The sequence below is a fragment of the Pseudophryne corroboree genome, chromosome 8, assembly GCF_028390025.1.
Source record: "Pseudophryne corroboree isolate aPseCor3 chromosome 8, aPseCor3.hap2, whole genome shotgun sequence".
In the NCBI taxonomy this organism is placed as follows: domain Eukaryota; kingdom Metazoa; phylum Chordata; class Amphibia; order Anura; family Myobatrachidae; genus Pseudophryne; species Pseudophryne corroboree.
The window spans coordinates 375,331,478-375,357,708 of record NC_086451.1 but is presented as its reverse complement, the minus strand read 5'-3'; the positions used below and the strand labels follow the sequence as shown (position 1 = coordinate 375,357,708).

General features: G+C 45.9%; 1 protein-coding gene across 1 annotated transcript in view; it reads left to right on the top strand.

Moving 5' to 3' along the window:
• The first annotated feature begins 586 nt into the window (after positions 1 to 586).
• LOC134949168 (zinc finger protein 888-like) overlaps positions 587 to 26,231 on the top strand; it is a 104,764-nt gene continuing 79,119 nt past the window's right edge. Inside the window, exon 1 of the mRNA XM_063937590.1 lies at positions 587 to 745. The gene's annotated coding sequence lies outside the window, so the exon portion shown is untranslated. The remainder of the gene's footprint in view (positions 746 to 26,231) is intronic.

Here is a 26,231-nt window from a genome sequence, read left to right as displayed (position 1 = left end):
TCCAGCGATGGCAAAGCATAAACCAATTTATTTATTTTTTTAAAGGTGCCAGAACATAGCCCCGCCCCTGACAACCGCGAGGCCCCGCCCCCAGATATGATTGGCCCGCGGGCCATTCACTGAAGGAACAGGGATGACCATCGATGGAGGAAACCATCGATGGACTCTCATAACATATTTGGTGACCATCAATGGCCACTCTAAATGTAATCATCGAAGGTAAGAACGCCGATGGCCATGCCTATTTTAAGACTGCAATGTTTTGTAGCCAATGTATAAAAAAAATAAAAAAAACAACAATAAACATTGTTTAACCGATGTTTTCTTTTGATGTTCGATCGTTACCAGAAACCTCACTATAGAGGAACTATCCTGCTGGCGTAGCTCCTCCCCCTTGCGTCGTAACTCCTCCCCCAAACGGAAAAGGTCCCTTAGCCCACTTGATTCTAGCATCTACCCTACCTAGAGTCCTGGACTGAAGTCATCATCATTATCCCACCCCTTCCTCTGATTGGCTGACTATAGGTCACGCGGTGTCCTGCACTAGGTGTCTGGGAGTTGTTGTCCCGCGCTCATTACCCGTGTATGTGAGCACAGCGTCAGAAAACTGCAAATCCCAGAATTCCCCGGGGTAACAAAAAACACGCCCCGTCCCCACCTCCATCCAAGCAGCGGCAGCAACGGTAGTACATACTGCCCCGTCCCAACTCCGGCACTTCCTCCGACACAACGTGAGCGCGGCAAGGTACGACCGCTCCGGGGCTGTTCCTCTGCGCTCTGTGGTTAGGGCACATGTATCTGTGCAAATCCCATCATGTCTTGTCAGTGTTTGCCTAACACTTTTGATAGCAGAGGGATCCCCACAGACTTCTATGCCCCGGGCCCTGGCATCACTGCTGCTATTGTAGTGGCTGGGGCAGTTTGTGCTAGTACATAGTTCCCTTCCTCTGCTGGGTCTGTTTGCATTACAGAAGACTTATAGTGTAGGTTATGTGGCAGGAGGGTGAGCACATACTGTAGCTCCTGTGTGCAGGTCAACGATGACTACAGCTCATACTTGCGTACCTGACCCTCTCCATGAGGGAGAAAATGCTCTGTTCCTGGACTTTCCTGGTAATGTATGATTGCCATCACCTGTGGTGAGCTAGGTAATTGATAAGGTGTTTCACCACAGGTGATGGCAATCATACATTACCAGGAAAGTCCAGGAACAGAGCGTTTTCTCCCTCATGGAGAGGGGCAGGTAGGCAAGTATGCTACAGCTGGGATTTTAGTGTCAATAGGTTATTTCCTGACTGTTTAGAAAACTTTAGGATTGCTACAATTATACCCCTTTCACACTGCCAATGCCGGATCCCACCCGGGAATTGGAAACGGGTCCTTCCCGTGTGGGATCAGGCATTGGACGCTGCTGCAGGCTTTCCCGACCTGGCTATATGGGGCAGCAGGGGCGGCGGTGGAGGTGGCGCTGGGAGATTAACTCATCTCCACGCTGCCTCTCCCTATCCAGTAAACGGGTCCCGGGTCGCATCGACCCGGGAGCCCGTTTACGCAGCCACTGACCCGGTATTCAACCCGGGTATAACACTGCTTTATACCTGGGTTGAATTGCCGGGTCGATACCGGGTTCTTTGTGCGGTGTGAAAGGGGTATAAGTGGCTTCGCCGCCGTCCCCCCTTGCAGAGCCAGAAGACAGAAGATGAATGACGAAATTGGCGGCAGAAGACTCTTGTCTTCATTAAGGTAGCGTACAGCACCGCAGCTGTGCGCTATTGCTCCCAGCACACTTACACACTCCGGTCACTGTAGGGTGCTGGGGGGGGGGGGGGGTGTGCCCTGGGCAGCAATTATAATACCTTTTGGCACTAAAAATACACATCCCCTAGGGTGGTCAAGGCGCTCACACGCTTATCTAAAAGGGTGGCCCTGCCGTCTCAGGATACGGCCGCCCTAAAGGAGCCTGCGGATAGGAAGCAGGAAGCTATCCTGAAGTCTGTGTATACACACTCTGGTACTCTGCTGAGACCTGCTATTGCTACACCCTGGATGTGTAGTGCTGCAGCAGCATGGACTGATACTCTGTCAGACAACATTGATTCCCTCGACAGGGATACTATTTTGCTAACCCTAGAACATATGAAAGACATCGTCTTATATATGCGGGATGCCCAGAGGGACATTTGCCTGCTGGCATCTAGAATTAATGCAATGTCCATTTCTGCCAGGAGAGTATTATGGACTCAGCAGTGGACGGGTGATGCTGATTCTAAAAAACACATGGAGGTTTTACTTTATAAGGGTGAGGAATTGTTTGGGGACGGTCTCTCGGACCTCGTATCCACAGCAACAGCTGGAAAGTCGACTTTTTTACCTCCGGTTTCCTCACAGCCTAAGAAAGCACCGTATTATCAAATGCAGTCCTTTCGGCCTCAGAAAGGCAAGCGGGACAGAGGCGCATCCTTTCTGGGCAGGGTAGAGGAAAGAAGCTGCACCAGGCAGCCAGTTCCCAGGAACAAAAATCCTCCCCTGCTTCCACTAAGTCCACCGCATGACGGGGCTCCACAGGCGGAGCCCGGTGCGGTGGGGGTGCGTCTCCGAAACTTCAGCAACCAGTGGGTTCGCTCACAGTTGGATCTCTGGGCTGTACAAATTGTATCTCACGGATACAAGCTGGAGTTCGAGGCGACTCCCCCTCGCCGTTACCTCAAATCAGCCTTGCCAGCTTCCCCCAGGGAAAGGGAGGTAGTACTGGCGGCAATTCACAAGCTGTACCTCCAGCAGGTGATAATCAAGGTCCCCCTCCTTCAACAGGGAAGGGGTTACTATTCCAAAATGTTAGTGGTACTGAAACCGGACGGTTCGGTGAGACCCATTCTGAAGTTAAAATCCTTGAACACTTACATAAAGAAATTCAAGTTCAAAATGGAATCGCTCAGAGCGGTTATTGCAAGCCTGGAAGAGGGGGATTTTATGGTGTCGCTGGACATCAAGGATGCTTACTTGCATGTCCCCATTTACCCACCTCACCAGGAATACCTCAAGTTTGTGGTACAGGACTGTCATTACCAATTCCAGACGTTGCCGTTTGGTCTCTCCATGGCACCGAGTATATTTACCAAGGTAATGGCCGAAATGATGATACTCCTTCGTAAGAAGGGAGTTATAATTATCCCGTACTTGGACGATCTCCTCATAAAGGCGAGGTCCAGAGAGCAGTTGTTGGTCAGCGTAGCACTCTCTCAGGAAGTGTTGCAACAGCACGGCTGGATTCTGAATATCCCAAAGTCGCAGCTGATTCCTACGACGCGTCTGCTTTTCCTAGGCATGATTCTGGACACAGAACAGAAGAAGGTGTTTCTCCCGGTGGAGAAGGCCCAGGAATTGTCGTCTCTGGTCAGGGACCTCCTGAAACCAAATCAGGTGTCGGTGCATCACTGCACGCGAGTCCTGGGAAAGATGGTGGCTTCATACGAAGCAATTCCCTTCGGCAGGTTCCATGCAAGGATCTTTCAGTGGGATCTGTTGGACATGTGGTCCGGATCGCATCTTCAGATGCATCGGTTGATCACCCTGTCCCCGAGGGCCAGGGTGTCTCTGCTGTGGTGTCTTCTCGAGGGCCGCAGGTTCGGCATACAGGATTGGGTCCTGGTGACCACGGATGCAAGCCTCCGAGGATGGGGGGCAGTCACTCAGGGAAGAAACTTCCAAGGGCAGTGGTCAAGTCTGGAGACTTCACTACACATAAATATACTGGAACTAAGGGCCATTTACAACGCCCTGAGTCAAGCAGAGCCCCTGCTTCAAAACCAACCAGTGCTGATTCAGTCGGACAACATCACGGCGGTCGCCCATGTAAACCGCCAGGGCGGCACAAGAAGCAGGATGGCAATGGCAGAAGCCACAAGGATTCTTCGATGGGCGGAGAATCACGTGCTAGCACTGTCAGCGGTGTTCATTCCGGGACACGACCTCCACCCGGGAGAGTGGGGACTTCATAAAGAAGTCTTCACACAGATTACAAATCGTTGGGAAATGCCACAGGTGGACATGATGGCGTCCCGTCTCAACAAAAAGCTAAAGAGGTATTGCGCCAGGTCAAGAGACCCTCAGGCGGTAGCGGTAGACGCTCTGGTGACACCATGGGTGTTCAGATCGGTCTATGTGTTTCCTCCTCTGCCTCTCATACCCAAGGTGTTGAGATTAGTAAGACTAAGAAGGGTCAGAACAATTCTCATTGTTCCAGATTGGCCAAGGAGGACTTGGTATCCCGATCTGCAAGAGTTGCTCACAGAAGATCCGTGGCCTCTTCCTCTAAGGCAGGACCTGCTGCAGCAGGGGCCCTGTCTATTCCAAGACTTACAGCGGCTGCGTTTGACGGCATGGCGGTTGAACGCCGGATCCTAGTGGAAAAAGGGATTCCGGAGGAGGTCATTCCTATCCTGATCAAGGCTATGAAGGATGTGACATCGAAACATTATCACCGTATATGGCGAAATATGTTTCTTGGTGTGAGGCCAGAGCTGCTCCTACGGAGGAGTTCCATTTGGGCCGTCTGCTTCACTTCCTTCAAACGGGAGTGAATTTGGGCCTGAAATTAGGGTCCATAAAGGTCCAAATTTCGGCCTTATCCATTTTCTTTCAAAGAGAATTGGCTTCTCTTCCTGAAGTGCAGACTTTTGTGAAGGGCGTGCTGCATATTCAGCCTCCCTTTGTACCTCCGGTGGCGCCTTGGGATCTTAACGTGGTATTAAGTTTCCTCAAGTCACCTTGGTTTGAACTACTCAAAACCAGTGGAGTTGAAATACCTCACTTGGAAAGTGGTCATGTTGTTGGCCTTAGCTTCTGCAAGGCGTGTTTCGGAATTAGCGGCTTTATCATATAAAAGTCCATACCTGATTTTTCACGTGGATAGGGCAGATTTGAGGACTCGTCCTCAATTTCTGCCCGAGGTGGTCTCATCTTTTCATATGAACCATCCTATTGTCGTGCCTGTGGCTACATGGGACTTGGAGGATTCAGAGTCCTTGGATGTTGTCAGGGCTTTGAAGATTTATGTGACCAGAACAGCTAGGATCAGGATGACGGAAGCTCTGTTTGTTCTGTATGCGGCCAACAAGGTTGGCGCTCCTGCTTCAAAGCAGACAATTGCTCGCTGGATCTGTAACACGATTCAGCAGGCGCATTCTACGGCAGGATTGCCATTGCCTAAATCGGTTAAGGCCCATTCTACTAGGAAGGTGGGCTCTTCTTGGGCGGCTGCCCGAGGGGTCTCGGCACTACAACTGTGCTGAGCTGCTACTTGGTCGGGGTCAAACATCTTTGCAAAGTTCTATAAGTTTGATACCCTGGCTGAGGAGGACCTCCTGTTGCTCAATCGGTGCTGCAGAGTCATCCGCACTCTCCCGCCCATTTGGGAGCTTTGGTATAATCCCCATGGTCCTTACGGAGTCCCCAGCATCCTCTAGGACGTTAGAGAAAATAAGATTTTACTTACCGGTAAATATATTTCTCGTAGTCCGTAGAGGATGCTGGGCGCCAGTCCCAAGTGCGGACTTCTTCTGCAAGACTTGTATATAGTTATTGCTTACATAAGGGTTATGTTATAGTTGGTCGGTCTTCAACCGAGGCTATGTTAATTGTTCATACTGTTAACTGGGTAGTTTATCACAAGTTATATGGTGTGATTGGTGTGCCTGGTATGAATCTCGCCCTTAGATTACAAAAATCCTTTCCTCGTACTGTTCGTATCCTCTGGGCACAGTTTCTCTAACTGAGGTCTGGAGGAGGGACATAGAGGGAGGAGCCAGTGCACACCCAGAATCCAAAGCTTTCTTAAAGTGCCCTATCTCCTGCGGAGCCCGTCTATTCCCCATGGTCCTTACGGAGTCCCCAGCATCCTCTACGGACTACGAGAAACAGATTTACCGGTAAGTAAAATCTTATTTTCTCCTATGTCCACATGTTCCACAGGGATCCCACCCTGACGCACCTGATTTGAGCATCTTTCTACTCACTAAACCTCTTCCTTCTTGTATGGAAGGGTGTGCATATGTGTTCTTCTCGCCTGAATAGGGCTCTACATGATGCTCCTGCCTAATTGCTTTGAAATCCAACTGATTTGCCTGAGCCAGTGGGTGGGGTTATATGGACGGGCCCGTTGCATCCTGGGAGGACTGAAAGCTTGTGATCGTTTGGTGCCAATCCGCTATCGCTCCATCTTATCCCATTGTTATCCTGTGGAACCTGTAGACAAAGGAGAAATACCGTTATCAATGGTATGTTCTTACCATAACGTATATTTATGCGTTATCAACTTATGTAGTCGCATATTTCACCAAGTATTGCTACATATTTATGCACATGCAAAAAATTCCTTACCAAGAAGAACAGACGCTCAATATACAGTTGCTACACCAAGCAGCTGCCAGGAAAGCAGGAGAGTCACTCCTGAAGATACACAGAAAATTGAGAGTAGACACCGCTATAGATGAAGTGATTGGAATTGACAATGATATGATAATAAAACAATTTATTATGTTAAAAAGCAATAAAACCACTTAAAAGATGATAATTTCTCTCCTCAGAATTATGTAAATGATGAAATACATACACCTCATTCAGTTCATATATCTGTATATAGTCAGACCAATTGGTGTCTGTTCCTGAATATGTACCCAGGTAAGTCCACTAGTCCCACAGAGGATATGGAATAAATCAGCACAGTTTGGTTGTTGAATATTTACCGGTCACCGTATTAGAGGTGGAAATGCTTCCATGAGTAAAAATCCATGTTGGAATTTAATGTCCTTATTTATAGCAGTGGGTGCTTTAGTTATCCTCTTATTGATGCACAAAGGGCTGATGGTGGGTCCGGGGTTGGTTCAGACACTCAGTTGCAGTCACAGGAGCTGAAGTGGTGCAGAGCAGGGGGTTCTGATGTGTTTTGCTGCTCCCCAAAAGTTTGCAGCTTTATCAAAGGATACCATGCAGTGTATGAATGGGGTTTATATACCCTTGCTAATGAGGAGGATTGGTAACACTTGTAACAGGAAGTCAAGCCAATCCAATCACTTCAAATAATATCTAAAACATGTATACAATATCTAGGAGGCAGACCTATTATATACATTTAATGCATAAACCTGGTAAGATCCTATTAATAAGATCTATTCCATATGCAAACTTTAATTAGGTTCATTCTGTATATCTGGGAAAAGTACATAGAGCGATTTTCAACCAATGAGTAAAATTATTTATTTCTATGGTAACTGTGTATTATGCAGCCCTATTGGTTACAGAGAGAGAGACTGGAATTACAGCCAATCGGAGCCTTATCTGTTGGTTGGTCAGTTGCGGTAACATGACTGCAAGTGTCTCATATCTCTGACTTATTTAATTTTTTATTATAGTCTCACATCCGGGTCACATGACGCGCACCCTGTCGCGCCCGGGTCACATGTTCCGGCGCCGACCCGCGACCAGGAAGTGAGCACACAGCTTGTAAAAAGATGAAAATCTTCATATATTAAGAAAGAAATTAATATTTGTAAGGGAGCATTAACTATTGAATAATCAATCGCGGTCACATGACCGCTGATGTCATAAGTCGCTGGCTTATGTTTGTTCCATGTGGTCTCGCTTCTGGGTCACGTGCCCTGGCACCAATCCACGACCAGGAAGTAGACACACTTTTATGGGGGAGGAAAGTCCTCATTTGAGAAATTGATTACTCAAAAAAAAAACAATGTTCAACTTCACATTACTTAGGAAGGGCAGTTTATGTCTTTCTGTATAAAAATGCCCAATGAGGGGGAGGTGCGATACTACATAGGTTATAAGGTGTCACATGACTCGGACGAGTCCGGTCATGTGACACTAGTAGGCGTTATAATCCATTGGACAGTCTTATCACATGACTATAAGGTGTTACATGATTTATCACATGGCTAAAAATAGCCAATCCTAGTGTTTATATACTATATCCATACTTATAGAGAATATGCAAGCAAATATTGATTATAATTGACTGTAAACATAGGTATAGACACAATTTGATGATAGAGTAAAAATGATCATTAAAGACAAGAATTAAAGGAATATATCAATGGTCATTAATAAAAGTAATTATTATAAGAAAAAATAAATTTCTCTTCCATTAGTTATTTGTTCTTATCCAATATGGAAGGCAATATGGTCTGTTTTGCACACATTAATGGTTAATAAAATATACTAAAGAATAAAAAGTAAATTCAGTACATAAATGGACATTATAACAATACATTTAATTCTACTGCTTCGTTCAACCCTTCGGGGTAAATAGAGCCTACTTTATGCATCCAATTAATTTCTTGAAGCGATCTCCTCCTCTACTTATGGTTGGTATATGTTCCACTACCAATTTCAAGCTTCCTGGATCCCCATTATGATGGTCAAAAAAAATGCTTAGATACACTGTCAGTATGTGATTCAGGATATTCCTACGATGTTCTAAAAATCTGACCTGTAATTTTCTAGTTGTTCGGCCCATATATTTTTGATTGCAACTGCTAACTAGTATGTAAATGACATAGGAACTATTGGAATTGATAAAACTTCTAATATCCCAAGAGTTCTGATGACTATTACTAGATTTTAATTTAGTTTCCTGTACGTGATTACATGTGATGCATTTATCCCCACCACATTTATAGAAACCTTTTGGTTTAGATGGAAGCCATCAGAGATTATCTTCACGTTGTATAATTCTATCTTCACTTTTAAGGGAGCTAGTATATTTTTTAGGCATACATTCTTTTTAAAAATGAAACGGGGTTTATTTAGCTGCTCCTATTGGATAGGGAAGACTTATTAGTTCAAAAAATGAAACCCCTTAAGCAGCTAAATAAACAGGTAGCATTTATATCTACCTATAATGACCAGTGTTCTGAAATTAAACGAATCATAAAGAACTACAGCATTCTAAAGCAGGATCATTTATTAATAGAAGACCTACCAATAGAACCCTGTTTCATTTTTAAAAAGAATGTATCCCTAAGAAATATACTAGCTCCTAGCTTCCTTAAAATTGAAGATAAGTGAAGATATTCCCATTAGTGTCACATGACCGGACTCGTCCGAGTCATGTGACACCTTATAGCCTATGTAGCATTTGTACCTCCCCCTCATTGGGCATTTTTATACATAAAGACATAAACTGCCCATCCTAAGTAATGTGTGATGTGAAGTTGAACATTTGTTTTTTTGAGTAATCAATTTTTTCAAATGAGGATTTCCCTCCCCACATAAGTGTCTACTTCCTGGTCGCGGATCGGCGCCGGGGCACGTGACCCGGAAGCGAGACCACATGGAACAAACATAAGCCAGCGACTTATGATATCAGCGGTCATGTGACCGCGATTGATTATTCAATAGTTAATGCTCCCTTACAAATATTCATTTCCTTCTTAATATATGAAGATTTTCATCTTTTTACAAGCTGTGTGCTCACTTCCTGGTCGCGGGTCGGCGCCGGAACATGTGACCCGGGCGCGTGACCGGGTGTGCGTCACGTGACCCGGAAGTGAGACCATATTAAACAATGAATAAGTCAGAGATATGAGACACTTGCAGTCATGTGACTGCGACTGACCAACCAACAGATAAGGCTCCGATAGACTGGAATTACAGCCAATCTATTTCTGTAACCAAAAGGGGTGCATGATACACAGTTACCATAGAAATAAATAATAAACCACTTTACCCATTGGTTAAAAATCGCTCTATGTACTTTTCCCAGATATACAGAATGAACCTAATTAAAGTTTGCATATGGAATAGATCTTATTAATAGGATCTTAACAGGTTTATGCATTAAATGTATATAATAGGTCTGCCTCCTAGATATTGTATACATGTTTTAGACATTATTTGAAGTGATTGGATTGACTTCCTGTTACAAGTATTACCAATCCTCCTCATTAGCAAGGGTATATAAACCCCATTCATACACTGCATGGTATCCTTTGATAAAGCTGCAAACTTTTGGGGAGCAGCGAAACGCGTCAGTACCCCCTGCTCTGCACCACTTCAGCTTCTGTGACTGCAACTGAGTGTCTGAACCAACCCCGGACCCATCATCAGCTCTTTGTGCATCAATAAGAGGACAACTACAGCACCCACCGCTATAAATGAGGACATTAAATTCCAACATGGATTTCTCTGACGTCCTAAGTGGATGCTGGGGACTCCGTCAGGACCATGGGGATTAGTGGCTCCGCAGGAGACAGGGCACAAAAGTAAAAGCTTTAGGACTAGGTGGTGTGCACTGGCTCCTCCCCCTATGACCCTCCTCCAAGCCTCAGTTAGGTTTTTGTGCCCGGCCGAGAAGGGTGCAATCTAGGTAGCTCTCCTGAGCTGCTTAGAGTAAAAGTTAGACTTAGGTTTTTTATTTTCAGTGAGTCCTGCTGGCAACAGGCTCACTGCATCGAGGGACTAAGGGGAGAAGAAGCGAACTCACCTGCGTGCAGAGTGGATTGGGCTTCTTGGCTACTGGACATTAGCTCCAGAGGGACGATCACAGGCCCAGCCATGGATGGGTCCCGGAGCCGCGCCGCCGGCCCCCTTACAGAGCCAGAAGAGTGAAGAGGTCCAGAAATCGGCGGCAGAAGACGTCCTGTCTTCAAGAAAGGTAGCGCACAGCACTGCAGCTGTGCGCCATTGCTCTCAGCACACTTCACACTCCGGTCACTGAGGGTGCAGGGCGCTGGGGGGGGGGGGGGCGCCCTGAGACGCAATGTAAACACTATATATGGCTAAAAATACATCACATATAGCTCCTGGACTATATGGATGTATTTAACCCCTGCCGTTTTACCTCATAAAAAGCGGGAGAAAGGCCGCCGTGAAGGGGGTGGAGCCTATCTCCTCAGCACACAAGCGCCATTTTCCCTCACAGCTCCGCTGGAAGGACGTCTCCCTGACTCTCCCCTGCAGTCCTGCACTACAGAAACAGGGTTAAAAAGAGAGGGGGGGGGCACTAATTTGGCATATAAACATATATAGCAGCTATAAGGGAGAAACACTTATTTATAAGGTTGTCCCTATACATATATAGCGCTCTGGTGTGTGCTGGCAAACTCTCCCTCTGTCTCCCCAAAGGGCTAGTGGGGTCCTGTCCTCTATCAGAGCATTCCCTGTGTGTGTGCTGTGTGTCGGTACGCGTGTGTCGACATGTATGAGGAGGAAAATGGTGTGGAGGCGGAGCAATTGCCTGTATTAGTGATGTCACCCCCTAGGGAGTCGACACCTGACTGGATGGTCTTATTTAAGGAATTATGTGATAGTGTCAGCACTTTACAAAAAACTGTTGATGACATGAGACAGCCGGCAAATCAGTTAGTGCCTGTCCAGGCGTCTCAAACACCGTCAGGGGCTCTAAAGCGCCCATTACCTCAGTCGGTCGACACGGACACTGACTCCAGTGTCGACGGTGAAGAAACAAACGTATTTTCCAGTAGGGCCACACGTTACATGATCAGGGCAATGAAGGAGGCTTTGCATATTTCTGATACTACAAGTACCACAAAAAAGGGTATTATGTGGGGTGTGAAAAAACTACCCGTAGTTTTTCCTGAATCAGATGAATTAAATGAAGTGTGTGATGATGCGTGGGTTTCCCCCGATAAAAAATTGCTAATATCTAAGAAATTATTGGCATTATACCCTTTCCCGCCAGAAGTTAGGGCGCGTTGGGAAACACCCCCCAGGGTGGATAAGGCGCTCACACGCTTATCAAAACAAGTGGCGTTACCGTCTCCAGATACGGCCGCCCTCAAGGAGCCAGCTGATAGGAAGCTGGAAAATATCCTAAAAAGTATATACACACATACTGGTGTTATACTGCGACCAGCAATCGCCTCAGCCTGGATGTGCAGCGCAGGGGTGGCTTGGTCGGATTCCCTGACTGAAAATATTGATACCCTTGACAGGGACAGTATTTTATTGACTATAGAGCATTTAAAGGATGCATTTCTATATATGCGAGATGCACAGAGGGATATTTGCACTCTGGCATCAAGAGTAAGTGCGATGTCCATTTCTGCTAGAAGATGTTTATGGACACGACAGTGGTCAGGTGATGCAGATTCCAAACGGCACATGGAAGTATTGCCGTATAAAGGGGAGGAGTTATTTGGGGTCGGTCTATCGGACCTGGTGACCACGGCAACAGCTGGAAAATCCACCTTTTTACCCCAAGTCACCTCTCAGCAGAAAAAGACACCGTCTTTTCAGCCTCAGTCCTTTCGTCCCCATAAGGGCAAGCGGGCAAAAGGCCAGTCATATCTGCCCCGGGGTAGAGGAAAGGGAAAAAGACTGCAGCAGGTAGCCCCTTCCCAGGAACAGAAGCCCTCCACAGCTTCTGCCAAGTCCTCAGCATGACGCTGGGGCCTTACAAGCGGACTCAGGTGCGGTGGGGGGTCGTCTCAAGAGTTTCAGCGCGCAGTGGGCTCACTCGCAAGTGGATCCCTGGATCCTACAGGTAGTTTCCCAGGGGTACAGATTGGAATTCGAGACGTCTCCCCCTCGCAGGTTCCTGAAGTCTGCTTTACCAACGTCTCCCTCCGACAGGGAGGCAGTATTGGAAGCAATTCACAAGCTGTATTCCCAGCAGGTGATAATCAAAGTACCCCTCCTTCAACAAGGGAAGGGATATTATTCCACACTATTTGTGGTACCGAAGCCAGACGGCTCGGTGAGACCTATTCTAAATCTGAAATCTTTGAACACTTACATACAAAGGTTCAAATTCAAGATGGAGTCACTCAGAGCAGTGATAGCGAACCTGGAAGAGGGGGACTATATGGTGTCCCTGGACATCAAGGATGCTTACCTCCATGTCCCAATTTGCCCTTCTCACCAAGGGTACCTCAGGTTCGTGGTACAGAACTGTCACTATCAGTTTCAGACGCTGCCATTTGGATTGTCCACGGCACCCCGGGTCTTTACCAAGGTAATGGCCGAAATGATGATTCTTCTTCGAAGAAAAGGCGTCTTAATTATCCCTTACTTGGACGATCTCCTGATAAGGGCAAAGTCCAAGGAACAGTTGGAGGTCGGAGTAGCACTATCTCGGGTACTGCTACAACAGCACGGGTGGATTCTAAATATTCCAAAATCGCAGCTTATCCCGACGACACGTCTGCTGTTCCTAGGGATGATTCTGGACACAGTCCAGAAAAAGGTGTTTCTCCCGGAGGAGAAAGCCAGGGAGTTATCCGAGCTAGTCAGGAACCTCCTAAAACCAGGAAAAGTGTCAGTGCATCATTGCACAAGGGTCCTGGGAAAAATGGTGGCTTCCTACGAAGCGATTCCATTCGGCAGATTTCACGCAAGAACTTTTCAGTGGGATCTGCTGGACAAATGGTCCGGATCGCATCTTCAGATGCATCAGCGGATAACCCTGTCTCCAAGGACAAGGGTGTCTCTTCTGTGGTGGCTGCAGAGTGCTCATCTATTAGAGGGCCGCAGATTTGGCATTCAGGACTGGGTCCTGGTGACCACGGATGCCAGCCTGAGGTACTGGGGAGCAGTCACACAGGGAAGAAATTTCCAGGGAGTGTGGTCAAGTCTGGAGACTTCACATAAATATGCTGGAGCTAAGGGCAATTTACAATGCTCTAAGCCTAGCAAGACCTCTGCTTCAGGGTCAACCGGTGCTGATCCAGTCGGACAACATCACGGCAGTCGCCCACGTAAACAGACAGGGCGGCACAAGAAGCAGGAGGGCAATGGCAGAAGCTGCAAGGATTCTTCGCTGGGCGGAAAATCATGTGATAGCACTGTCAGCAGTGTTCATTCCGGGAGTGGACAACTGGGAAGCAGACTTCCTCAGCAGGCACGACCTCCACCCGGGAGAGTGGGGACTTCACACGGAAGTCTTCCACATGATTGTGAACCATTGGGAAAAACCAAAGGTGGACATGACGGCGTCCCGCCTCAACAAAAAACTGGACAGGTATTGCGCCAGGTCAAGGGACCCTCAGGCAATAGCTGTGGACGCTCTGGTAACACCGTGGGTGTACCAGTCAGTGTATGTGTTCCCTCCTCTTCCTCTCATACCCAAGGTACTGAGAATTATAAGACGGAGAGGAGTAAGAACTATACTCGTGGCTCCGGATTGGCCAAGGAGGACTTGGTACCCGGAACTTCAAGAGATGCTCACAGAGGACCCATGGCCTCTGCCGCTAAGAAGGGACTTGCTTCAGCAAGGACCTTGTCTGTTCCAAGACTTACCGCGGCTGCGTTTGACGGCATGGAGGTTGAACGCCGGATCCTAAGGGAAAAAGGCATTCCGGAAGAGGTCATACCTACCCTGGTCAAAGCCAGGAAGGAGGTGACCGCACAACATTATCACCGCATTTGGCGAAAATATGTTGCGTGGTGTGAGGCCAGGAAGGCCCCCACGGAGGAATTTCAACTCGGTCGATTCCTGCATTTCCTGCAAACAGGAGTGTCTATGGGCCTCAAATTGGGGTCCATTAAGGTTCAAATTTCGGCCCTGTCTATTTTCTTCCAGAAAGAATTGGCTTCAGTTCCTGAAGTCCAGACATTCGTCAAGGGAGTACTGCATATACAACCCCCTTTTGTGCCTCCAGTGGCACCGTGGGATCTCAACGTAGTTCTGGGATTCCTCAAATCACATTGGTTTGAACCGCTCAAATCTGTGGATTTGAAATATCTCACATGGAAAGTGACCATGCTGTTGGCCCTGGCCTCGGCCAGGCGAGTGTCAGAATTGGCGGCTTTGTCTCACAAAAGCCCATATCTGATTTTCCATTCGGACAGGGCAGAACTGCGGACTCGTCCCCAGTTTCTCCCTAAGGTGGTGTCAGCGTTTCACCTGAACCAACCTATTGTGGTGCCTGCGGCTACTAGGGACTTGGAGGACTCCAAGTTGCTAGACGTTGTCAGGGCCCTGAAAATATATGTTTCCAGGACGGCTGGAGTCAGGAAAACTGACTCGCTGTTTATCCTGTATGCACCCAACAAGCTGGGTGCTCCTGCTTCTAAGCAGACGATTGCTCGTTGGATTTGTAGTACAATTCAGCTTGCACATTCTGTGGCAGGCCTGCCACAGCCAAAATCTGTAAATGCCCATTCCACAAGGAAGGTGGGCTCATCTTGGGCGGCTGCCCGAGGGGTCTCGGCTTTACAACTTTGCCGAGCTGCTACTTGGTCAGGGGCAAACACGTTTGCAAAATTCTACAAATTTGATACCCTGGCTGAGGAGGACCTGGAGTTCTCTCATTCGGTGTTGCAGAGTCATCCGCACTCTCCCGCCCGTTTGGGAGCTTTGGTATAATCCCCATGGTCCTGACGGAGTCCCCAGCATCCACTTAGGACGTCAGAGAAAATAAGAATTTACTTACCGATAATTCTATTTCTCGTAGTCCGTAGTGGATGCTGGGCGCCCATCCCAAGTGCGGATTGTCTGCAATACTTGTACATAGTTATTGTTACAAAAATCGGGTTATTATTGTTGTGAGCCATCTTTTCAGAGGCTCCTCTGTTATCATGCTGTTAACTGGGTTCAGATCACAAGTTGTACAGTGTGATTGGTGTGGCTGGTATGAGTCTTACCCGGGATTCAAAATCCTTCCTTATTGTGTACGCTCGTCCGGGCACAGTATCCTAACTGAGGCTTGGAGGAGGGTCATAGGGGGAGGAGCCAGTGCACACCACCTAGTCCTAAAGCTTTTACTTTTGTGCCCTGTCTCCTGCGGAGCCGCTAATCCCCATGGTCCTGACGGAGTCCCCAGCATCCACTACGGACTACGAGAAATAGAATTATCGGTAAGTAAATTCTTATTTTTTACTCATGGAAGCCTTTCCACCTCTAACACGGTGACCGGTAAATATTCAACAACCGAACTGTGCTAATTTATTCCATATCCTCTGTGGGACTAGTGGACTTACCTGGGTAGATATTCAGGAACAGACACCAATTGGTCTGACTATATACAGATATATTAACTGAATGAGGTGTATGTATTTCATCATTTACATAATTCTGAGGAGAGAAATTATCTTTTAAGTGGTTTTAATTGCTTTTTAACATAGTAAATTGTTTTATTATCATATCATTGTCAATTCCAATCACTTCATCTATAGCGCTGCCTACTCTCAATTTTCTATATTTATGCACATACCTTGCAACATAAAATAGCATTTAAATCCCAGCTCTGATAATGACCGTAAGGGAGGAAATGGGTAACTATGGAAAACCAGAACTGGATGCACCTGAGACTGCTGCCTTGAAGGCTAATGGACAGAGGAGGTCTCGTCTGCCCGACCATAAGACAAAATTACAAGCTTGTATCCTTCTCTCTAGATTATAAACTTTTGCATGTAAAGCTGGGTACACACTAGACGATATTTTGGACTATTTGTTGTTTTGAGCCGAATTGGAACGACAAATCGTTTACATTTTCTAGTGTGTACGCACTATTGTGCGCTTCTGTGCGTCGTTCATTGCATCTTCAGATCTGCAGTCAGATTGGGTGATATTGTTTGCGGCGCCATGCAGTGTATGAGATGTTGTTTAGTCATTTAGTAAAATGGCTAATGTGTATCTCCATTCTTGCGTGGTGTGGGGCGAAGGTAAAACTGCCCCGACCATCAGCAAGATTGATGGCCGTCTAGTGCACATGTTCTCAAACTCGGTCCTCAGGACCCCACACGGTGCATGTTTTGCAGGTCTCCTTACAGAATCACAGGTGAAATAATTAGCTCCACCTGTGGACCTTTTAAAATGGGTCAGTGAGTAATTAATACACCTGTGCACTTGCTAGGTTACCTGCAAAACATGCACTGTGTGGGGTGCTGAGGACCGAGTTTGAGAACCCCTGGTCTAGTGTGTACCCAGCTTATAGCTTTTGCTGGATTTTATAATTGTACATGACATGCCATGTTTTCGAGATATACTTTATAGGGGGTATTCAATTGAAGTTGGAAACTGCCGTCTTGTCGGAAAGATGTCTGTTTCCAACTGTTTTAGGTCGGAAGGAGTTCCGACCTATTCAATGGGTCTTGTTTTTTTCCGGCAAGTCGGGAATTCCTGACTTGTTGGTAAACACGTGGATTGTCGGAATCCATGTTTATTGTCAGGAACACAGCCAAACTCGACAGGTTTTAGCCCCGTTTCTGACAAGGGCCCTCATTTCGAGTTTATCGCATGTAGCAACTTTTTGCTGCTCGTGTGATCAACTAGACGCCGCCTATGGGGGAGTGTATTTTAGTATAGCAGGGCTGCGATCGCTTGTGCAGCCCTGCTACGCTAAAAAAGTTTCCTGCAAAACAAGACCAGGGTAAGAGTTACTTACCCTGTGAGACAGATCCAGCGACGAAGGTCCCGGGATTGACGTCAGACATCTGTCCTCCAAACGCCTGCGTTCGGCTCGCCATGCCTTGCCGCTACGCTCACTGTCTGCACTGGCGGCGCCGCCCAGCGACTACATGCGTGCGTATTGCGGGCGCCACGCAGCCGTAGTCCTGACCCGTTCGCACCGCAGCGAAGAACCGCTGCGTGCGAACGGGTCAGAATGACCCCCAATGTCAATCCTACTTTAAAAAAAGTTGGATTGACATCGTCTGGAACGGGCCAAATGTCGAGTTTGGCCGAGTCATTGAACACTTTCATGGCGGACAGGATCCAACATGAATTGAATATACCCCAAAATGATCAGCTGTCAGTCACCGTGAAGGAGCTCAACTTGGGTGTTGTGTATGTAATGTTTAGAAATACAGACATTTTATTTGCTGTTTGGGACCTTTAAAAGTGGGACACAATTATAATTTGGTTTTCTATTTGCAATATAAACTATATCCTGTCATTATAAGAGAGGGCAATTTTAAAAAGATTTAGTTGCATTGCATAGCAGATTTCATTTTGGATACAGCAAATACAAGTCATTGAGCAATGCAGATTGGGTGCTATCAATAAGGCAGTATACCGGGAAGGGTGCGAAAGAATTGCATATATTCTATTTCATTCAGTTGCATTTTTGTTAATCTTTAAAGGTTTGTGATGTCTTCCCACATTTGAACTACTTGTATTTTCAGCCTTAGTTACATTACAATATTATAGTTGTATACATTTTTTGTAAAGCCCCAAATATTCATGCACTATTTGTTGCAAACATTTCTTTGTCACTTAATCTGTCAAGTATATCTGAAACCCAGCATCCCCATATTTTTCCCTCAACCTATTTTAAATCTTAAGTCCAGTTTGAGCTAAATCGAAACAGGAAATCCGTCTAATATTCTCACTATCCGTTATTTATAGGGTCCCACATATATTACATATAAAATTGCACTGCAGACTCATTGATGAGTGCAGCATAACGGTTCAGAGCTACTGCTATTAAAACTAATGGCATATGTAAGAAAGGATACACTAGGGAGAATTATGCTCTATAGATACTTAGGGGTATATTAAAAAACGGCCGATAATTTGCCGCTAATTGCGGCAAATTATCGGCCGTTTTTTAATTCGACCGTCCAATTGACCATATTCAATAAAAAACGGATTCGACAGTCCCGCGGGCGAAAAACGGCCGATTTGACGGATTTTGATCCGTTTTTTTAAAAACAGGAAAAAACCCGAAAAAAAATGGCGTGGGGTCCCCCCTCCAAAGCATAACCAGCCTCGGGCTCTTTGAGCTGGTCCTGGTTCTAAAAATCCGGGGACAAAATGGACAGGGGATCCCCCGTATTTTTAAAACCAGCACCGGGCTTTGCGCCTGGTGCAAAAAATACGGGGGACAAAAAGAGTAGGGGTCCCCCGTATTTTTTACACCAGCATCGGGCTCCACTAGCTGGACAGATAATGCCACAGCCGGGGGTCACTTTTATACAGTGCCCTGCGGCCGTGGCATTAAATATCCAACTAGTCACCCCTGGCCGGGGTACCCTGGGGGAGTGGGGACCCCTTCAATCAAGGGGTCCCCCCCCCCAGCCACCCAAGGGCCAGGGGTGAAGCCCGAGGCTGTGTCCCCCCATCCAAGGGCTGCGGATGAGAGGCTGATAGCCTTGAGAAAATTGGAAGAATATTGTTTTTTCCAGTAGTACTACAAGTCCCAGCAAGCCTCCCCCGCAAGCTGGTACTTGGAGAACCACAAGTATCAGCATGCGGGAGAAAAACAGGCCCGCTGGTACCTGTAGTACTACTGGGAAAAAAATACCCAAATAAAAACAGGAGACACACACCTTGAGAGTAAAACTTTATTGCACACCTGCCGACACACACATACTTACCTATGTAGACCCGTCGACTGCCACGTCTCGTCTCCGACGATCCGGGGTACCTGTGAAAAAAATTAGACTCACCTGATCCAGTGTCCAGAGATAAATCCACGTACTTGGCAAAAACACAACACGAACACCCGACCAAGCCGGACTGAAAGGGGTCCCATGTTATTGGAGGACAGTGATCCTTGGACTGTGCCTTCTTTATGTACCAGCCAAAGCAGGGCATCATTGAGCACTGTGGGGACCATGTAGTTAGAGAAGTAACAAGCATAGCTCAGCAGTCGGGATTTCTTATTGAAGTGACTAGGGCAAAGAAAATAGAGCAGGGGTAGGCAAGTAATTTTTAATGGAGTCCGGATGTTATCTAATTATTTTGACCGAGGTCCAAAAAAAACACAAAATCAAATATCTGGAATGTAAATAATAACAAGCTTTTATTTTGTTGCTGAAACAAGCAATATACTACATTCCTTAAAAGGAATTTGAAGCCTTAAATAAAACTTTACTAGACATTACGGGGTATATGCAATTCCGGGCGAATTGCGGCTTTTTTTCGCCCGTTTTTAAATTTGACACAATTCGACCGCGGAATTCCGTCCGGCGGGTGCCGGAATTCGACATATTCAATAAAAAACGGATTCGACAGTCCCGCTGTCGAAAAACGGACCAATTGACGGATAAGTGCGTCCTGGATTCGACTTTTCGGACGGCACAAAAATGGTTAAAAACCCTTAAAAAAAAAATTGCGTGGGGTCCCCCCTCCTAAGCATAACCAGCCTCGGGCTCTTTGAGCCGGTCCTGGTTGTAAAAATACGGGGAAAAAATTTACATGGGATCCCCCGTATTTTTAGAACCAGCACCGGGCTCTGCGTTGGGTCCTGGTGCAAAAAATGCGGGGGGACAAAAAGCGTAGGGGTCCCCCCCCCGTATTTTTAACACCAGCACCGGGCTCCACTAGCTGGAGAGATAATGCCACAGACTGGGGACACTTTTATACCGGTCCCTGCAGTCGTGGCATTAAATCCCCAACTAGTCACCCCTGGCCGGGGTACCCTGGAGGAGTGGGGACCCCTTAAATCAATGGGTCCCACCCCCCCTCCAGCCACCCAAGGGCCAGGGGTGAAGCCCTAGGCTGTCCCCCCCAACCCCCCCCCTCCCCCATCCAAGGGCTGCGGATGGGGGGCTGATAGCCTTGTGTAAAATCAAAGCATATTGGTTTTTTGCAGAAGAACTACAAGTCCCAGCAAGCCTCCCCCGCAAGCTGGTACTTGGAGAACCACAAGTACCAGCATGTGGGGGGGAAACGGGCCCGCTGGTACCTGTAGTTCTCCTGCAAAAAAAATACCCAAATAAAAACAGGATATGCACACCGTGAAAGTACAACTTTATTACAAACATGCCGACACACACATACTTACCTATGTTCACATGCCGACTCTGTCCACGTCTCCAAGTAGAATCCGGGGTACCTGAAATTAAAATTATACTCGCCTAAATCCAGTGTGTCCTGTGTTTTTTTTTTTTTGTGTTTTTTTTTGTAATCCATGTACTTGGCAAAAAATCTAACCGCATACCCGATCCACGAACTGAAAGGGGTCCCATGTTTACACATGGGACCCCTTTCCCCGAATGCTGAGACTCCCCGTGACTCCTGTCACAGAGGGTCCCTTCAGCCAATCAGGGATCGCCACGTCGTGGCACTCTCCTGATTGGCTAAGCGCGTCTGACCTCACCACTGACCGCAAAGTTCCCACTATAGAATATAATGGAGCGGCTTTGCAATGCACTGTCTGCCAGCTCAGACTCGCATAGCCAATCAGGAGAGTGCCACGACGTGGCGCTCCCTGATTGGCTGAAGGGACCCTCTGTGACAGGAGTCACGGGGGGGTCTCAGCATTCGGGGAAAGGAGTCCCATGTTTTTTTGCCAAGTACGTGGATTACAAAAAAAGAACAGGACACACTGGATTTAGGTGAGTATAAATTTATTTTCAGGTACCCCGTATTCTACTTGGAGAAGTGGACAGAGGTCGGCGTGTGAACATGGGTAAGTATGTGTGTGTCGGCATGTATGTAATAAAGTTTTACTTTCACGGTGTGCGTGTCCTGTTTTTATTTGGGTATTTTTTTTGCAGTAGAACTACAGGTACCAGCGGGGGGCCCCCATGCTGGTACTTGTGGTTCTCCAAGTACCAGCTTGCGGGGGAGGCTTGCTGGGACTTGTAGTTCTTCTGAAAAAAAAAAAAAAAAACCAATAATCTTTGATTTTACACAAGGCTATCAGCCCATGGATGGGGGGGACAGCCTCGGGCTTCACCCCTGACCCTTGGGTGGCTGGAGGGGGGGGGGACCCCTTTATTTAAGGGGTCACCACTCCTCCAGGGTACCCCCGGCCAGGGATGACTAGTTGGGGATTTAATGCCACGGCCACAGGGACCGGTATAAAAGTGTGCCCCGGCTGTGGCATTATCTCTCCAGCTAGTGGAGCCCGGTGCTGGTGTAAAAAATACGGGTCTTTGTTACTCTTAGGCAGTGATTCAGGTTGGTTTGCAAAAGCAAACTCCTTCTTTAATGGACAAAACCATGGGGGTAATTCAGAGTTGATTGTTAGCAGTTGTGCAAAACCATGGGGGTAATTCCGAGTTGATTGCAGCATCAAATTTGATAGCAGATGGGTAAAACCATGTGCACTGCAGGGGGGGCAGATATAACATGTGCAGAGAGAGTTAGATTTGGGTGGGTTATTTTGTTTCTGTGCAGGGTAAATACTGGCTGGCTGCTTTATTTTTACACTGCAATTTAGATTGCATATTGAACACACCACACCCAAATCTAACTCTCTCTGCACATGTTATATCTGCCTCCCCTGCAGTGCACATAGTTTTGCCCAACTGCTAACAAAGATCCTGCTGCGATCAACTCAGAATTACCCCCAATGTGCACTGCAGGTGTGGCAGATATAACATTTGCAGAGAGAGTTAGCTTTAAATGGGTTATTTTGTTTCTGTGCAGGGTAAATCCTGGCTGCTTTATTTTTACACTGCAATTTAGGTTTCAGTTGAACACACCAAACCCAAATGTAACTCTCTGCACATTTTACATCAGTCCCACCTGCAGTGCACATGTTTTTGTACATTAAAGAAGAACTTTGCTTTTGCAAACCAACCTGAATCACTCCCTTAATGCGAGAAATTGCATTTCCGATCCTGAGACAGTTTTTTAAAGTTTGGAACTCTTGGAGAACAACTTCAAGGTGGGCATCTGTTAACCTTGATCGATGTCTGTTTTTCAGAAAATTCATCTTGGCAAAAGAGGTCTCGCATATGTATGTGGAGCCAAACTTGGTGGCTATGTTGATTTTTGTTTTTACAATTTGTGTACTTGTCTAAAACATGCTTAGCCCAAAAATCTTCAGTAGATGCAGTTTTGTACATTTTCAAGGAAACATCTTGCATGTCGATTATCTCCATTTGAAGGATACGTTTTGAAATTCCGAACAACTTCTCAGCTACATCAGTCCATTCTCCCGCTGGAGAAACTTCGTAAGGAGTTTTTATAAAATGTGACGGTTTCCCTATCTCTGCAAAGTCTTGGAATCTTGCTGCAAATTCCCTCCTAAGATCTGAGACAAAACTTGAAAATACTGCAGTGTCCATTTCAGAATAATTTTTTCTTAATTGAAGAGTAGTTGGAAAATGAATAAATTCTTGCTTTTCAATGTCTTTTTCAAATACAGGTTGAGTATCCCTTATCCAAAATGCTTGGGACCAGAGATATTTTGGATATCGGATTTTTCCGTATTTTGGAATAATTGCATACCATAATGAGATATCATGGCGATGGGACCTAAGTCTAAGCACAGAATGCATTTATGTTTCATATACACCTTATACACACAGCCTGAAGGTCATTTTAGCCAATATTTTTAATAACTTTGTGTATTAAACAAAGTTTGTGTACAGTGAGCCATCAAAAAACAAAGGTTTCACTATCTCACTCAAAAAAGTCCGTATTTCGTAATATTCCGTATTTCGGAATATTTGGATATGGGATACTCAACCTGTATATCAAGCTTGCGACGGAAAGCAGAGACACTTTGTATCAGATCACATATTAACTTTCCGTTCCCTTGCAACTCGGTATTAAGCTCATTTAAATATTTGAGAATGTCTTTCAGAAAAGACAAAGCTAGCATGTTGCACTTGTTGGCTAGGAACTCCATGTACTTCCTTGCTTCTTCGGTATTCAAATTTTCCAGGAATGCTGTCACTTCGTCTTTTATGTGCCAAAATCGTTCAATAACTTGGCCTTTACTCAGCCAGCGAACATTGTTGTGTTGTAATAAATCGGAATAGGCCGAATCACATTCAGACAAGAACTCTTTGAACTGTCTGTGCTGAAGAGCAGAGCGAGACCTCATAAAATTGATCAACTTAATCAAGGTGTCCATTACGTCTTTCAATGTAGCACTGAGTTTGCCACAAAGGGATGTCTGATGAATTATGCACTGATAAGATAATATCCCAGCATTCTTATCCCTGATTCTCTTTACCAAACCCTTTTCTTTGCCTATCATGGCCGGGGCGCCGTCAGTGGAAATGGTCACAATTTTATCATAGGTAATGTTTGATTTTGTAATGAATTCATCAAAAGTCTTGAACAAATCTTCTCCGCGAGTCTTGCCTTTAAATGGCAATATTGCTAGCAACTCATCTCTAATTAGTTTACTTTCAACGTCATAAAATCGCACAAAAATGGACATTTGTTCATTGTCAACAATGTCGCAAGATTCGTCAAGTGCAATGGCGTAACAAGGTGCCTTATGTAGAAGTTTGAGCAAGCTGCTTTTGTTGTCAGCAGCTAAAATTTCTGTTCTTCTTGTATTGCTTCTTGATGACAAAGGAATGCCTTGAATAGCCGCAAGAATGTCCTTCTTCTCTTCAAAAAGTGCTGTGACTGTTTCCAACATACATTCTTTTACGATCTCAGAGTCCGAAAATGGCTTCTGGTGCTTACTAAGCGTCCAGGATATGCGCAACGCTGCTCCTGCATATTTTTGTTGTTCGATCATGTACCAAACTAGTATAGCCGTACTATTTTTGTAAGAAGACAGACAAGACTGCAGTTTGTCTTTACGCGCTGCACTGCCAGGGGTAAACTTTTTATGAAAATCCTGATGATTTGTTTCGTAGTGTCGCTTTAAATTTTCACTTTTAATAATAGCGACCGTCTTGTTGCATATGAGGCAACGTGGAACAGCTCCAGTTCTTTCAGGCAGCGTAAAACAGTATAGTTCGGTCCACTCTGACAGAAACTTCCTATTTTCAGTGTCAACTTTACGCTTTTTATAAAACATGTTTATCCACAACACGATGTTTGAGTAACTTAGTAATTCGTACTCACGGATGCTCCACGTATACTGCAGCGTCACCGGGGTGCCCTTTGTGCCGTTCAAGACCCGGTCCGGATGCAGGATTCACCTGATCTACAATAAGCAAATAGAAAGGACTCAGCTGCCTTGATACACCACTCCACAGGGGGGAGAAAACACCAATTTCCTTAGAATAGTATACAAATGAAAAAGTGACATATCACTGGCACTAGGACAGTCCTTAAAGATGTGTAATCGCCCATTAGTGGGGAATATCACAGCCCAGGGTTTTACTTCACACACAACACAATGGGATGAAAATCAGTAATAAAAATCAATTTATTATAATAAAACAAATACACACTGCACTGAGAAGTTTGTGTATTTAATAATAATAATAATAATAATAATAATAATTTTATTTATATAGCGCTCTTTCTCCAACTGGACTCAAGGCGCTTTACAGACATCAAAAACAATGCACATGATACAGAGGATTTGAGTAATACAACAATTGACAAGCAACAGACATAAAAGAAAACCTTAAGCCCACAGAAAGCATAACGCAGGATTGGTGCAGGCATTTTGGGTAATAACTTCCAAGGGTTGTGTATTCCACCCTCACAAGGTACCAGGTGCAGCAGCCATATTAGGCGCTCGGCGTAGGATTACCCAGGGTGGGATAGTCCACCCCTAGAAGTGATGACACAAAATGGGGGTGATTTCAGAGTCCTACAGTTCAGAGTAGGGTTCCATCAAAACCATCAGGCCTATGTATTTTTCATCCCATCCACAAGTGTACCATATGGGGCAGCCATGTTGGGCGCACTTTGGAGGTTACACTGTGGGAGGTGAGCCATACAAGGGCCAAGGTCAAATGTGGGAAAACTGATGCTTATGTTGTAGTATGATGTACCCTGCATGTAGGGCACAATGGAAAGGTGTGCAATCAGTGGAGGTAAACATTACAGGAAAAACACATGGTGGAGTGGAAGCGAGCAATGGAGGAAAAAAAAAAAAAACAGGTAACTAGTGGCAGAGTAGGATTGGGCTAACATTTTGATTAGATATTAGTACGGGTGGGTAGGATAATGTGGGGGGCATACTCAATACTTAGAAGCAATAGGGATGTCCCTGCTGAACCTGGTCCTGTGCCCCACAGTTCCTTGTTCATCTTGGGGATTAGGCCCGGGGGCGGGCTTGATGTTCTCAGCCAGAGAGGTGCTAAGCCTGGTCTTGGTGTTCTCATGTTTGATTATTTGTTCTTGTGAATGTCCCAGGGATGTTTGGGCTGTGATATTTCCCCACTAATGGGCGATTACACATCTTGCGCCAGTGATACTTCCCTTTTTCATTTGTATACATTTGTAATACCTAATTGTAATCTTGTAAACTACAGAATCTGAGTACATTTGTGAGAGTGCACCCGCCACCTGTGTGGACACCAATATAATTGTAATCTTATGTATACGATGACTTCTTTACTCCCAGGGTGTAAGAATTAATTGCATCCCAAACCCCTACAGTGGAGCGCAGTATCTTTTCTTGTGCAATACAGACACAAAATATGTTTCA